The following is a 14,563-nucleotide window of genomic DNA, read 5'->3' on the forward strand; positions in this document are numbered from 1 at the left end:
GGCATGAGGTGAGAAAGCTCTCGATGTACTATCCCCACACCAACATATCCTCGTCTTCACTTGCACTGAGCCTTCCCCGTCCTCTCCTACGACAGAGGAAGAGTCCTTATTATCCAAGGCTAACCTTGCCGTCTGCGCTCTTGATCTTTCCCATGCTTCATCTCAGAGACCCCGATATATCGATTTTCACCTCTATTCTACAGCCTTAATCGTTCTCTCTCTTAACTCTCGTCAGCTTTAAAAAATGCTCAAACCACTCCCCTTTTTTTTAAAGGCCTTCCTCCATCAGACTTATCTCTCTAGCTAGTGTCTTCAAAAGCTAAATTTGATATGGTCACTTTCTTAATTTCCACTCAATTTCTAAGCTATGACCCTGTTTCATTCTTAGCAAAACTATAACAGGTCTTTGCCAGGACCCTCCAAGGATGGTTCTCAATTCTTAGCAGAATCTGACACTGCTATTGCTCTCCACTTCTTGAAAACGATTCTTGTGGCTTTCTTACCCCACGCTCTAATTAGAGCCTTGGCCTCTAACGGGGCTCTTCTTCATCTACTCAGTCATTACATGTCGCGGTTCCTCAGAGTTCTCTCCTAGGACCTCTGTTCTTCACTCTGGGCAATTGCATTCACTGGTAAGGCCCTCGGACACGTCCTAGTGCCTCCCAAATCTCTGTTTATCAGAGTTTCAGGCTGTATGTCCAGCCGCCTCCTCGACACCTCTACTGGATGTCTCCAAACACCTTTAATTCAGTAATGTCCAAAGCAGAACTCACCATTCTTCTCCTTCTCCACAAAATCTGCTCCTGTTCACCTTTGCCATGCACAATTAACTATTCAGTTCTGTGGATCCCACCTCCCGAATATCTTTAATATCCTTTCACTCCCTCTCTATTCCCAACTGTTGCCTTCCTGGTCCAGGCCACCAGCCACTGTCATCTTTTGCTTAGAGTACTGTATGCAAAACTCTCCTAATTAGGTCTTCTTATCTTCAGTCTTAACTAAGTCCCATTCATTCTCCACATGTGGAGTAGAAAAGACCAATCTGCTGATGTCACTCCAGTGCTTAAAACACTTTCATGGCCTTCCAGTGCTTTCAGGAGAAAAATCTAAACTCCTTATCATGATTTACAAAGTCCTCTACTAACCAGCTGCATCTCCCCTCACCTAGCCTCCTCCCAGCCTAAGCTCTCTCTGTGCCCCCTGCCCTAGGCCTTCTGAACGGGCTCCTTTCTGCCTGGAGCTCTTGCATTCCCTCCCTTTTAAACTCTAACTTAGATCACTTCATGCAAGAAGCATTCCTGGCTCTCACACACCCATCCAAACTTGGGTTGAAGACCTTCCTATGAGGACTAACTGTATCTCCTATTTCCCCCAATATACTACTTACCACACGTCACTGAAAGTGCTTGATAACTGTGTCCTCTGTTAAGTTCCCTGAGGGCTGGAATGAGTAATTTACACCCCTATCATAAAGCATAATACCTGGCTTAATAAATATTTGTTGAATGAATGATTTTAAAAATTCTTCAAATTTAGGTTTCTAATTCTTGGTTGACTTCTCCGACTATTTCAAATTGAGCCAGCTTTTTTTTTTTTTTTTTTTAAGGAGAATACTACTTTCTCATGTTTGTGGTCCTTACTCTCTCTGCCCCAATGCAACTGACATGGTCAGCTGACATCAGGGACATGCCACCTCATTCTGTAGTTTTTAAATATATTAGATACCTCCTGGCCATTGCCTCTTACCCCCTTAGCCTCATCTCCAACTTACGCCATGACTATCATGTATGGTTCAGGGAAGGATAGATCGGCAAGGTCTCTCTCTCTCTTGCTTCCTGCCTGCAGCAGCCTGCTGTGCCTGTAGGAGTTTTGTATATGTATAAATTCAAAATGCAGGGGCATTAACACCCAATGAGACAATCAGTGGCCAGCAGAGAACAGAAGCCAAAGGACATGTACTTCTTCCTTTGATCTATCAGGCGGCCAATTCTGAGATACACATCAGAAGGTTTCTCAAAGGATTGAACTCTAGTCCTTAAAGTGGTGGATCACACAGTAACACATCTCTACATTGTCTTTTCCTCCTTCTGGAGTTCACTTTCCCCAGTGCCCCACTCCTGCTCCCTGAGACCACGTCCCAAATAAATTACCTGAATGCAAGTCCATGTTTCAGGTCTGCTTCTGGAAAGAAAGCAGGCTAAGACAGTCTTTTTAGCATTAGAAGTGCTTAGTTTTTTATTCTTGTTTTCTTATTTTGATAGAGGTTAGTAAAGCAGGTAACTTTAACTCTTTCTCTAATGTCAACATGTCCTTCCTATTTTCAGAAAATTTCACTTTACTATAAGTGAACACGCCATAGAAGTATGAACAAGTGTCTCCTAATGACGTCTGTTTCAAATGAATGGCAGCTAGGAAAATATATTTCTTACAAGAAAAGGAATTCTACCCCTGTTTCCATGTTTATATTAAAAACATTTTGCTAGCATCACATAAAAGAGTACTCATAAACAGACCTTCTCATACCTTCATGTTATAGCTTATTTTTCTGCAGAGAGACTGAATATTAAGATCCACAAAAGAGAATTGAAACAGTTTAAAAATACCTTGCAAACAAATGTAGACTCTATTCTCACAGTGAAGTTGGGTGTAAATGATTTAAGAAATCTTTGGACTGTTATATTTGTCTTTGGGTCAGTTCCTCCAAAAACTAATAGACATTGTATTGAGTATCAAATGATGTAGGTTCCAAAATACATCATCAAGTATTCTTTAAGAATTTTTCTCAATTATGCTAATGATTCATGTTCTGTTACTATAGAGGCATACAAGTTAAACCAAGAATATTTACTGATAATCCACAAGATAGGAAAATGTTGAATCAATTGCAGATTATTTTAAGGCTGAGGACGAGCTTGATGACATCCTGTGGGATACCACCTTTTGCCCCTTCTTTATTTATTTCATCTTTGTTCCATCAATTGTCAGAGATGACTGAATTTATTGGCTAAGCAAAGTTTTTAAATTCTCTACTTTTATTGCCTACTTCCAACATCAGGCAAAGTTTTAAAAACTTTTAAATTTGTTTAAAACTAGAATGCATGCAGATCATCAATGCTTACAGAATTTCAATACTTTTTGGGTAGTAAAAAGTTTTTACTCTCATTACAATAAAGTATCCTTGTAAAGTAGTTACATATCTTCTCAAAAATTTTTAAAAAGTAGCTAGATCAGAGTATTAAAAGAATTCTATTATTATCCTCAAACATAGTAATCTTATTTTTATATGAAAGTACCGGAAATCAATGCCTTCCAACTCTGATACATAAGTGCATATTCCATCCATATTATTTTTTAATGACTAGAATTAAGATGCCACAAAGCTCCCTAACATAAAAAGAAGTAACACTTTACAGTTCTGCCAGGTATTATGGTCCAGAGACTGAACCTCTATGTTAAAGATTCACATTTTTACAGTTTGACATTTCTGAAACTTGGGTGCATCTTACAAGTGTGGAGTCTGGGTCTAATTGGCAACATTCTTTCTTTCTTAGTGATACATAAAATAAAGGACTTAAAATTGATGATGTCTCATATTCAATAGAATATCATAGTTCAGCCAGCACTTAAACAGCAGATATGGGCTTTATTTTTACTCTTTAACTGACATTTGGACAACCTCTTCATTATATAAAAACTATGAGTTTTCATTCAAACAAATGAAGTAGCCCTGTAAGAGGCCACAGGTCAGAACTGGCAGAAGTGGCATTTACGGACAGGTTTGAAGCATCATGATAGTTCGGAGGCTGCTGGAATGATACGGAAATGATCTTTTATTATTTATTACAGGATTAATTAAATCAAAAGCTGAGTGATTGTAAAAGGAACTGTTTATTTAAAAATTTTTATCTATTCTGTAAGAAAAGAGAAAGGGATCAGAGAAATATTTCTTTAATAGGAAAATGGAAATCCTGTCTGCTTTTCAACGTTTTACGAGGCGTTTCGGTCTGTCTCTGGCCAGGGCGCTAACTGTTTTCAGTCACTGGCTCACTGCTCACGCACGGCTTAGGGAGCAAAGATTGGCTGGTAAAAATTTGTAAAACAGTATTTGTAAAATTTCTCTGCAAGACTGCCTTTAAAATACCCTTTAAGGATGAGAACAGTCATTGAGAACTGTTGAAGTTTACCTTAATAAGCCTTAGTTTCACATTTTTTAATAGAAAATGCAAATAATAAAGTTATAATACTTCAGTCTTATGCACAAACATAGGTAAGAGCTGTTTTTTGACTCCTTGGTGTCTTCATTAAAAGACCACACAAACTAGGGAAATTTAGTTACTAATTTGTAAACCAGGAGTCGTATTAGCCCTACACTAACATTTGGATAAGAAAAGATATCTCTGAAAAGGAGGTAAGTGAGAAAAGATAGTAATAAAATAATAAAGTGGTATTTTTTCATTTCTTTCTACATTTTCCCTATTGAAACACATTCTCCAGATTCACCAAATATAACAGCCGAATTTCCAAAGACGTTTTCTTAGTTTGATGCGTTCTCCTTTACGACATGTACTAAGTAGGCTACAACTGGTTCTCTCTCCAGCTGGCTACATCCAAGCACCATGGCACCACTGAGGTTATCGGCAACAAAGAATATACATTTATTAAGTATCCAACAATCAACATCATGCATTTTGCAACTTCAATTGCATAGGTCAACCTCAAATCTAGATTTGAAAAAAATTTTACCCAGAAGTATTAAAAGAACAGCTTAATTCTATATCCAAAATAAGTAAAAGAGACACTGTCTGCTTCACGCTAAACGATCGCTGCAGCGCATTTCTAGGGGCCCAGGGAAGTTCTGGTGGATTTGCTTTCTCATCAGCCATTGTTTCCTACTGAGTAAGACAACATTTTGGCCAAGGTACACCCTTGTGAGGGACCACAAACACAACACGCAGGAAGTGACACCAGGCTTGGAGAAACTTGCAAGCAAACACAGGACAGAGCTCTTTCTGAACCTGGTTATGTCACACACACAGCCCTGGTCAGAGTGAGACTTGCTTTTTCTCTGGGCATGTGTGATAGAAACTGCAGAAGTAAAGAAAATGCCAGGGAACCACGTCAACAAGAAGAGTGGAATAAAGAGAGAAGAAAACAGACAAAGGAAACAACATAAAATAACACAGATAAGAGCCTCAGAGTTTCACAGGATTAAACTAGGAAACCCTTCTCATTATAGTTTAGATTTTCAGCAACAGCTGGGAAGAATTAAGGTGTCCTAGAAATTCTCTAACCTGGATAAATGCATAAAGGCCTAAGCCAAAATTTGATGCTGTTATAGCAAATTTAAATTCAATACTCTCACTAACAACTTATGACTTTAGTTACATTAAAGAAAAATTAGGAAAGTTCTTGCAAACATTGCAAAATACATACAGAAAAGAGAGAATGAAAGCTAGGCTAATCTCTGGTAAGATGTATACTACTGTAATTATAGGTAGAAACAGAAATAAAGACCATTCTAATCAGCTTCTTCAAAATAAATACTAGAAATAAGTACTTATAAAAACTATAGAGCAATATTTGAATTAAAATTATTTTAAATCTCTGATTAAAAACAAATATTAGCTGTTATTATTGCAACAAATAATATCTGAGGGGTCAATGTCAAAACATTCAATGATGTTCTGAGGATAAATTGAAGTAACACAGGGGAAACCATAGGATGATGCTTGGGAAATAGCACATGCTCAATAAAGTTTGAATTTTTTGCAAATTTAAAACCAAAAAGATTTTACTACCAACAATAAATAATACAGTATTTGTCAACATTAAGAGTCAAATCAGATCATAGCTTATCATGGCTTTAATACCAACTCCAAAGCATCTGGTTTACTCTTTCAGTGACGCTTGTAAAATGTCTATATTACAAACTGCCTGTATCATGTAAGTTTGCTGAATGACCAAATTAACAGTCAAGGAGTTTTTACCTTACTAAAAGTAAGAAGCAACACAAAGTAGTAAGTAAAAACAACAACAAAAGTGTGAAGCATTTAAGCAAAATAATTCAGACAGAGAAAGTCAAATACTGTATGATTTCACTCATAAGTGGAAGATAAAACAACAAACACTGACAACCAACAAACACATACATACAGAGATGAGAGTGGTGTTTACCAGAGGGGAAGTTGGGAGGGAGGAGGGCGAAAGGGGTGACAGGGCGCATGCGTGTGGTGATGGACGGTACTTAGTCTCTGGGTGGTGACCATGATGTAATCCACACAGAAACTGAAATAGAATGACGGACAACTGAAATTTACATAATGCTATAAACCAATGTTACCTCAATAAAAGTGCAAAGCATGATTCTCATTTTTAAAAAAAAAAAATACAGATATATACACACAAAAAAGGATCAGAAGGAATGCATAAAAATATTAACAATGATTATCGATGTATGATGAGACTATGGGTTCATCTTAATTTTCTTCTTAGTAGTGGTTTTATGCATTTGGACTAATTTTCTACTAGTGTTTCCAGTAAATATTTTTAAAACCTAATTTAATCAATAAAGGTACAATGTAACTGTGATGCAGAATTTTTGAAATTTACGCATATCCAACTACCAATTTAAAAAGCAATCTAACAGACTTCTACTTAAAAAACCATTTGAGAAACTTTTGAAATCCCTTTTTTAGAGTAGGCAGAGACTCTGCATTGATGAACAAAAGGATTTCTTTAGAATTTTCCAGGTTACTTCAGTTTGTCAGCCCCTCTCCCCATAGTACGGTAAAGCAGTAAATATAGTAGGTTTTTATTGTTCTGCAGACTTCCTAGTTGAACAAATAAGCATACAAGGTGGGGGGGGGGGGGGCGTGGAATAGGATTTCCAGAGGCTTACAGCAATTCAGGATAGTGGAAAATGTAATTTTTCTTACAAGTGGCCACTGATGCACCTTGTGGCCACACTGTTTTACAGAGACCTATGGTGATCAGCAGTGCCTTTGGCAGAGTAATTTAACTACTGAACAGCTGGGAGGAGAAACGAGATTTTGTGAAAAAAGCACCATGCCGAATAACAATATTGCCCATATTAAGCTCTGTATTTTCTCTGAGTCAGAGTATGGGTCATGTAAAAGTAAAACTGGCCCCAGAGAAGAGAACAGTTTCTCACAGATTGCCGTTTAAATCTCAGATGACCATGTTTCACAGCATGCTGAATACATTCCAGCATGTAACTGCATTTTAATTTCCTAAAACCACAGGATGTAAGTCTGATTTCAAATAGTGTCTGGACTGTGATATTCAATACTGATAAAACTGTATGGTGTTCTCTGGAAAGTTCCAAAGATTCAGTATATGGAAAAGGATCTTCATTTTCTTCAAGGCACCATTCTCAAAGAAATTCACTCCTCTGATTTTTGTAAATGAATGGTAAACAATGCGTGTGAAGAGCTAAAGCTCTTGCCAGAAGAAATGTAACTCAGATTACAGGGAAAGCACATGCTCTATATTTCTCACTCACCGGGGTGGAGGACGCACTTGACAAACTGGTCCACATGAGACTACATATTCTTTGCCATGAAATGCTCATTAGTGCTTATTTTGGAAAATGAATTTAAAATCTATTAACATGAATGAATCTTTACTTGAATATCCACTCAGTGCATGGAGATTATTCAGTCACTTTTTCAATTTTATAAAACAGGGAGAGCCTGTGATTGCTTTAATCTCCAAGTATTATATAGGAAAAGAAGCAACCTTTAAAATGGACCAAGAAAGAAAAATGGAAAGTGAAATTGTGTCGTTAAGTTTGGGAGTCAGACACCAATTTAAGATCATATTATTATTCAGTTGGGAGGAGCTTATAAAGAGAAATTTTTATATGTGGACATGAAATAATGCAGTGAGATGCTCAGTTCATAAGAGACTGGGTCTGACCTGACCTTGAGAAAAGCTAAATGGAAAAAAAATTTTTTGAGGGAAGAATGCATAAGTATATGCTTTCCTCTAAAATCCTATTGCCTTTTGCTTTGAGCCTGACACCAAAACTCACCGACAAATTCAATGTGTTTGTTTTTAAGCAACGTATCTGTTTGTTTCATTAATGAGGTGTAACTTTTAAGGAAATGATGAAATTCTGATTAACAATTTCAGGTGCAGGGAACTATAAAGCCCTGGTTGTTCTACAAAACCTAAATATCTAGAAAACCTGTGGCTAAACTCAGGTGCCTAGGGCCACTCTTCCTCAGATCTAAGGTCATCACATGTAAGAAGTGCCCACCCTTGATTTCATAACAGCTTTTCAAGATAACATAATACAATGGTAGATTAATTTTTTTAGTAAGAAAAAACCTGATTTGTGGGGGGAAAAATGCACACCTTAGAACAGAAGAAACTACTGCATTTCTTTCCTTACCCTCTTCGTCTTACTATTTGCCTTTTCCATTTACTCTCTTCCCATCCCCCAGCCTCCCCATGTCTCTTTCCTTCTTTTTTCCCAAACTTAGACCACGGTGCCTAATAGAAAAATGTTTCTGTTCTTAAGAAGTGTGCCTTGGGCATCTCCTCTGGTGGGCTGCGAGGACCCAAAGGTCAGTGAAGTGCACATGGAACATCCAGGAACTTCTGTGTTGGGGAGACACACATGACAACGGAATGCAACCATCACAAGAGCTTCACACGGCACCTGATTCCCAAACAGTGGAACGCAGCGAGGATACGGAGGGCTCTGTGGAGGAGGACTGCTGTGAAGAGGGCGTGGGGTCTACACAACAGGGAGGTGCAGAGAACTGCCGTTTTTTCCGAGAGAAGGATCATAGCAAATAAAGGCATATGCAGATGAAAGCCTGAGGCATATATGGGATGCAGCATTCCAATAACAGGGGGCTAGTCTCAGCCTGTCTGTCTTATTTAATCCTCATTACAGCTCAATATGGTAGGTCCTATTATTACTTTAATTTTGAAGGCCAGGAAGCTGAGGCCAGGGAGATTATTAAATTGCCTAAGAGCACAGCATTTACCAGCTGATGATGGAACCAGGGTCTGAATGCAGAAGTCTGACTCCAGGGCTGCACTTTCAGCGGCTGTACACACTACTTGAGCACAGAGTATCTGAGGGAGAACACTAAGAGATAAAAATATGTCTGGGACCACACTGGGTAGGAGACGGAAGAAGGGAAAGAAAAGGAGGAACACCAGAAATGTAAGAAGAAAGTCAAGAAAGTATTGTCACAAAACCCATCACAGCCTGTTAGCCCCCAGGAAATCACTCCCCAACTTTATTCACTCCAACTGGTCAATATTTCCATCTTCTCTACATTGGCTAAATAATCTAGTGAACAGTTTTTATTCACTGTGATAGTTGTAAAAGAAATGGATAATGGTGTTAGCCCTCAAAGCATGTAAAAAGTAACGTAAGAGTGATGTCAGAATCATGGCAGAGTGAGGTCTCTCAGAAATCTTCCCCCTCCAATATAAAATGATAAAAACATCCATACTTCAACAGAGGACATCCAAACTCAACACAAAAAATGTCAGAGAGATCCACGCAGCGATAGGACAGAGGGCGGAGAGGCTAGAGCCTCCCTGGGAAGAGGCGGAACAAGGTAAGAGAAATCTTTGCTCCCTCCCCTAAAGACTGCGATTGGGACAGAAGGAGGCTCCAAGAGGGAAGGAACGGGGGAGGGGATGTTCATTCCCGGGAACTTCAAGGACTCTCAAGGGCCTTTTCAGCCTAGAGGGAAACCTCCTACCAGGGCGAAAGCTTTCATGGGGGTTGACCTTATCAAGCCAATACCCCAGGAGAGCAGAGGGAGAAAACACCGAGAATATGCAGGAGAAAGTGCCCCTCCCCCCACTAGCCCAACCCCAGCTCCAGGCCCCAGGATCTTGGCTGAAGGCAGAGGACTCAGAATATGCAGCTCTTGGCCCCTGCCCAGTGGTGAGAGACGGTAACTGCAACCAAACAATATCAGGATGCGTAAGAACCAAGCCACCTCCTCTACCAATATCAAACACTATATTAGATCTCCAGACCAGAGAGAAAATGACAAGTACCCCAGAAATCAGTCTCCTGAGGATGCAGAAATATGTAGTCTAAATGACGAAGAATTCAAAACAGCTATCATCAAAAAACTCAATGAGGTAAAAGAGAATGCAGACAAACAATTCAATGAGCTCAGGAGCTACTTCACAAAAGAAATTGAAACTACAAAGAAGAATCAATCAGAAATGTTAGAGATGAAAGACACAATGGAAGAAATAAAACAAAATATGGATTCCCTGAACGCTCAAGTAGACACCATAGAGGAGTGTATCAGCATAATCGAAGATAGACATGTTGAAATGCTCCAGATAGAGGAGGAGAGAGAACTAAGACTAAAAAGAAATGAAGAAAGTCTCCAAAAAATAGCTGACTCAATTAGGAAATGCAACATAAGAATTATAGGTATTACAGAAGGAGAGGAGAAGGAGAATGGAGCAGAAAGTTTGTTCAAAGAAATAATAGCAGAGAATTTCCCAAACCTAGGGAAGGAAATCCATATGAAAGAGGCTGCCAGATCTCCTAAATATAACAATGTAAAAAGACCTACTGCAAGGCAGTAGTGAAACTGGCAAAACTGAATGACAAAGAAAGAATACTAAGGGCAGCAAGGCAGAATAAAATAACCTACAAAGGAACCCCCATCAGGCTTTCAGGGGATTTCTCTGCAGAAACCTCACAGGCTAGGACAGACTGGAATGACATATTCAAATCAGTGAAGGACAAAAACTTTTAGCCAAGAATACTCTATCCAGTGAAAATATCCTTCAGATATGATGGAGAAATAAAAACTTTGCCAGACAAACATAAGCTAAGGGAGTTCGTAGCCACAAGACTGCCCCCCCTACAAGAAATCCTCAAGATTGGAAAAAAAAGGGGGAGGAAAAAGGGATTACAAAGCACAGTGTAAGGAGTTAAATAGGTAGACAGAATCAGAGCAGAACAGCAAATACTCAAGTAAGGCATTAAAAACAAAGGGAAGGAAAACACCAAAAACACAGATAATCCTGTCATTTTAACCAAAAACCATAACACAAGATGGAATAAGATGTGAGAAAAACAACTTAAGAGGGAAAAGGAAAGGGACTGAATCGGTTTAGTCTAAGGAAATCAGAGGCCATCAGAAAATGGACTATCTTATCCACAAGATCTTGAATACAAACCTCAGGGTAACCACTAAACAAAAAGACAGAACAGAGACACAAATAATAAATAAGGAGAAAACAAAGAAATACAACATAAAAAACTACCAACTCAATTGGTAGACTAAAATACACAGGACAAGAAACAAAGGAAATGCAAGAGAACTGGAAAAATGATTGATAAAATGGCAGCATTAAGTCCTCATATACTGATAATCACCCTAAACATGAACGGATTGAATTCTCCAATAAAAAGATACAGAGTGGCGAGATAGATTAAAGAACAAGACCCAACAATATGCTGCCTCCAGGAAACACATCTCAGCTCCAATGACAAATACAGGCTCAGAGGGAAGGGATGGAAGATGATACTCCAAGCTAATAGCAAACAAAAGAAAGCAGGTGTTGCAATACTTATATCAGACAAAGTAGACTTCAAGATAAGATAGGTAAAGAAAGACAAAGAGGGGAATATATAATGACCAAAGGGACATTCCATCAAGAAGAAATAACACTTATAAATATCTATGCACCCAACACAGGAGCACCAAAGTTCATAAAGCAACTATTAACAAACCTAAAAGAAGACATTAATAACATCATAATAGTAGGGGACCTGAACACTCCACTCACATCATTGGATAGATTATCCAGACAGAAAATTAACAAGGAAACAGTGGAATTAAAAGAAAAGCTAGACTGGATGGACTTAATAGACATATATAGAACACTCCATCCAAAATTCTAAAGTGTGCATGGAATGTTCTCAAGAATAGACCAGATGTTGGGAAACAAGGCAAGCCTCAATAAATTTAAGAAGACTAAAATAATAACAAGCATCTTTTCCAATGACAAGGCCATAAAGCTAGAAATTAGTTACAAGAAAAAAGCTGAGAAAAGGACAAAGATGTGGAGACTAAACAACATGCTATTGAATGAGCCGTGGATCATTGAAGAAATTAAAGGAGAAATCAAAAAATATCTGAAGACAAATGAAAATGAAAACATACCATACCAACTCATATGGGAGGCAGCAAAAGCTGTATTAAGAGGGAAATTCATCACAATACAGGCTCACCGTAACAAACAAGAAAAACCCAAATAAGCAATCTTAAACTACACCTCACTGAATTAGAAAATGAAGAACAAACAAAGCCCAAAGTAAGCAGGAGAGAATAACGAAAATCAGAGCAAAAATTAATGCTATTGAAACAAAAAAGGCAGTAGAAAGAATAAATGAAACAAAGAGCTGGTTCTTTGAGAAGATAAATGAAATTGGCAAACCCCTAGCCAGTCTTATAAAGAAAAAAAGAAAGAAAGCTCAGATAGATAAAACTAGAAATGAAAGAGGAGAAAGAACAACAGATACCACAGAAATACAATGGATTATAACAGAATACTATGGAAAACTATATGCCAAGAAAATGGACAATCTAGAGGAAAAGGATAATTTCTTAGACTTACAATCTCCCAAAGCTGAATCAAGAAGAAATAGAGAATCTGAATAGACCAATCACAAGTAAACAGATTGAAACAGTAATCAAAAGCATCCCAAAGAATAAAAGCCAAGGACCAGAGGGCTTCCCTGGGGAATTCTACCAAACTCTCAGAGAGGATTTAACACCTATCCTTCTCAAGCTATTGCAAAAGATTAGGGAAGATGGAACGCTTCCTAACACATCCTAGGAGGCCAACATCACTCTGATACCAAAGCCTGACAAGGACAACACAAAAAAGGAAAACTAGAGGCCAATATCGCTGATGAACATAGGTGCAAAAATCCTCAACAAAATATTGGCCAACCGAATACAGCAATACATCACAAAGATCACACGTCGTGATCAAGTGGGATTTACTCCAGGGACACAGGGATGGTTCAACATCTGCAAATCAATGTAATATACCATATTAACAAAATGAGGAATAAAAACCACATGATCATCTCAATAGATGCAGAGAAAGCATTTGACAAGATCCAACAGCCATTTATAATAAAAACTCTTAACAAAATGGGGATAGAAGGAAAGTACCTCAACATAATAAAGGCCATATATGACAACCCACAGCCAACATCATACTCAATGGGGAAAAAACTGAACACCATCCCCCTGAGAATAGGAACAAGACAAGGATGCCCACTATCACCACTCTTATTCGACATAGTATTGAAGGCTTTGGCCAGAGCAATTAGGCAAGAGAAAGGAATAAAAGAATCCTAAAATTCATAGGGGGAAACCAAAGAGCCCGAATTGCTAAAGCAATACTGAGAAAAAAGAAAAAAGCTGGAGGCATCACAATCCCTGACTTCAAAATGTACTACAAAGCCACAGTAATCAAAACAGCATGGTACTGGTACAAAAACAGGCACACAGACCAATGGAACAGAACTGAAAGCCCAGAAATGAAACCACACATACATGGACAGCTAATCTTCGACAAAAGTGCCAAGAAAACACAATGGAGAAAAGACAGACTCTTCAATAAATGGTGGTGGGAAAACTGGACAGTCACATGCAAAAGAATGAAAGTAGACCATTATCTCACGCCATATACAAAAATAAACTCAAAATGGATCAAAGACTTGAAGATAAGTCATGAAACCATAAAACTCCTGGAAGATAATATAGGAAGTACACTCTTTGACATCAAACTTAAAAGGATCTTTTTGAATACCATGTCTTCTCAGACAAGGGAAACAAAAGAAAAAATAAACAAGTGGGAGTTCATCAGACTAAAGAGCTTCTGCAAGGCAAAGGAAACTAGGATCAAAACCAAAAGACAACACAGCAAATGGGAGAAAATTTTTGCAAATCATATATCCGATAAGGGGTTAAGCTCCGTAATATATAAGGAACTCACACAACTGAACAACAAAAAAACAAACAGCCCGATCAAAAGATGGGCAGAGGATATGAACAGACATTTCCCCAAAGAAGATATACAGATGGCCAATAAACACATGAAAAGATGTTCAACATCACTAATCATCAGGGAAATGCAAAACAAAACTACACTAAGATACTACCTTACGCCTGTTAAAATGGCTATAACCACTAAGACCAAAAACAACAAACGTTGGAGAGGGTGTAGAGAGAAGGGAACCCTCAAACACTGGTGGTGGGAATGCAAACTGGTGCAGCCACTAAGGAAAACAATATGGAGATTCCTCAAAAAACTAAAAATAGAACTACCATGAGACCCAGCTATCCTACTCCTGGGTATCTATGCAAACAACTTGAAATCAACAATCTGAAGTAACATATGCACCCCTACGTTCATCGCAGCAGTATTCACAATAGCTAAGACATGGAAACTGTCCAAGTGCTGATCGACTGATGATTGGATAAAGAAGATGTGGTATATACACACAATGGAATAC

The 14,563-nt window shown here is 38.3% G+C and overlaps 1 protein-coding gene across 2 annotated transcripts in view; it reads right to left on the reverse strand.

Annotated features, from left to right (window-relative positions):
* Positions 1 to 14,563, reverse strand: part of ATE1 (arginyltransferase 1) — a 165,926-nt gene that overhangs the window by 32,977 nt on the left and 118,386 nt on the right. The gene's annotated exons all lie outside the window — the stretch shown is intronic.

Source organism: Equus quagga, chromosome 2 (genome assembly GCF_021613505.1).
Source record: "Equus quagga isolate Etosha38 chromosome 2, UCLA_HA_Equagga_1.0, whole genome shotgun sequence".
Taxonomy (NCBI): domain Eukaryota; kingdom Metazoa; phylum Chordata; class Mammalia; order Perissodactyla; family Equidae; genus Equus; species Equus quagga.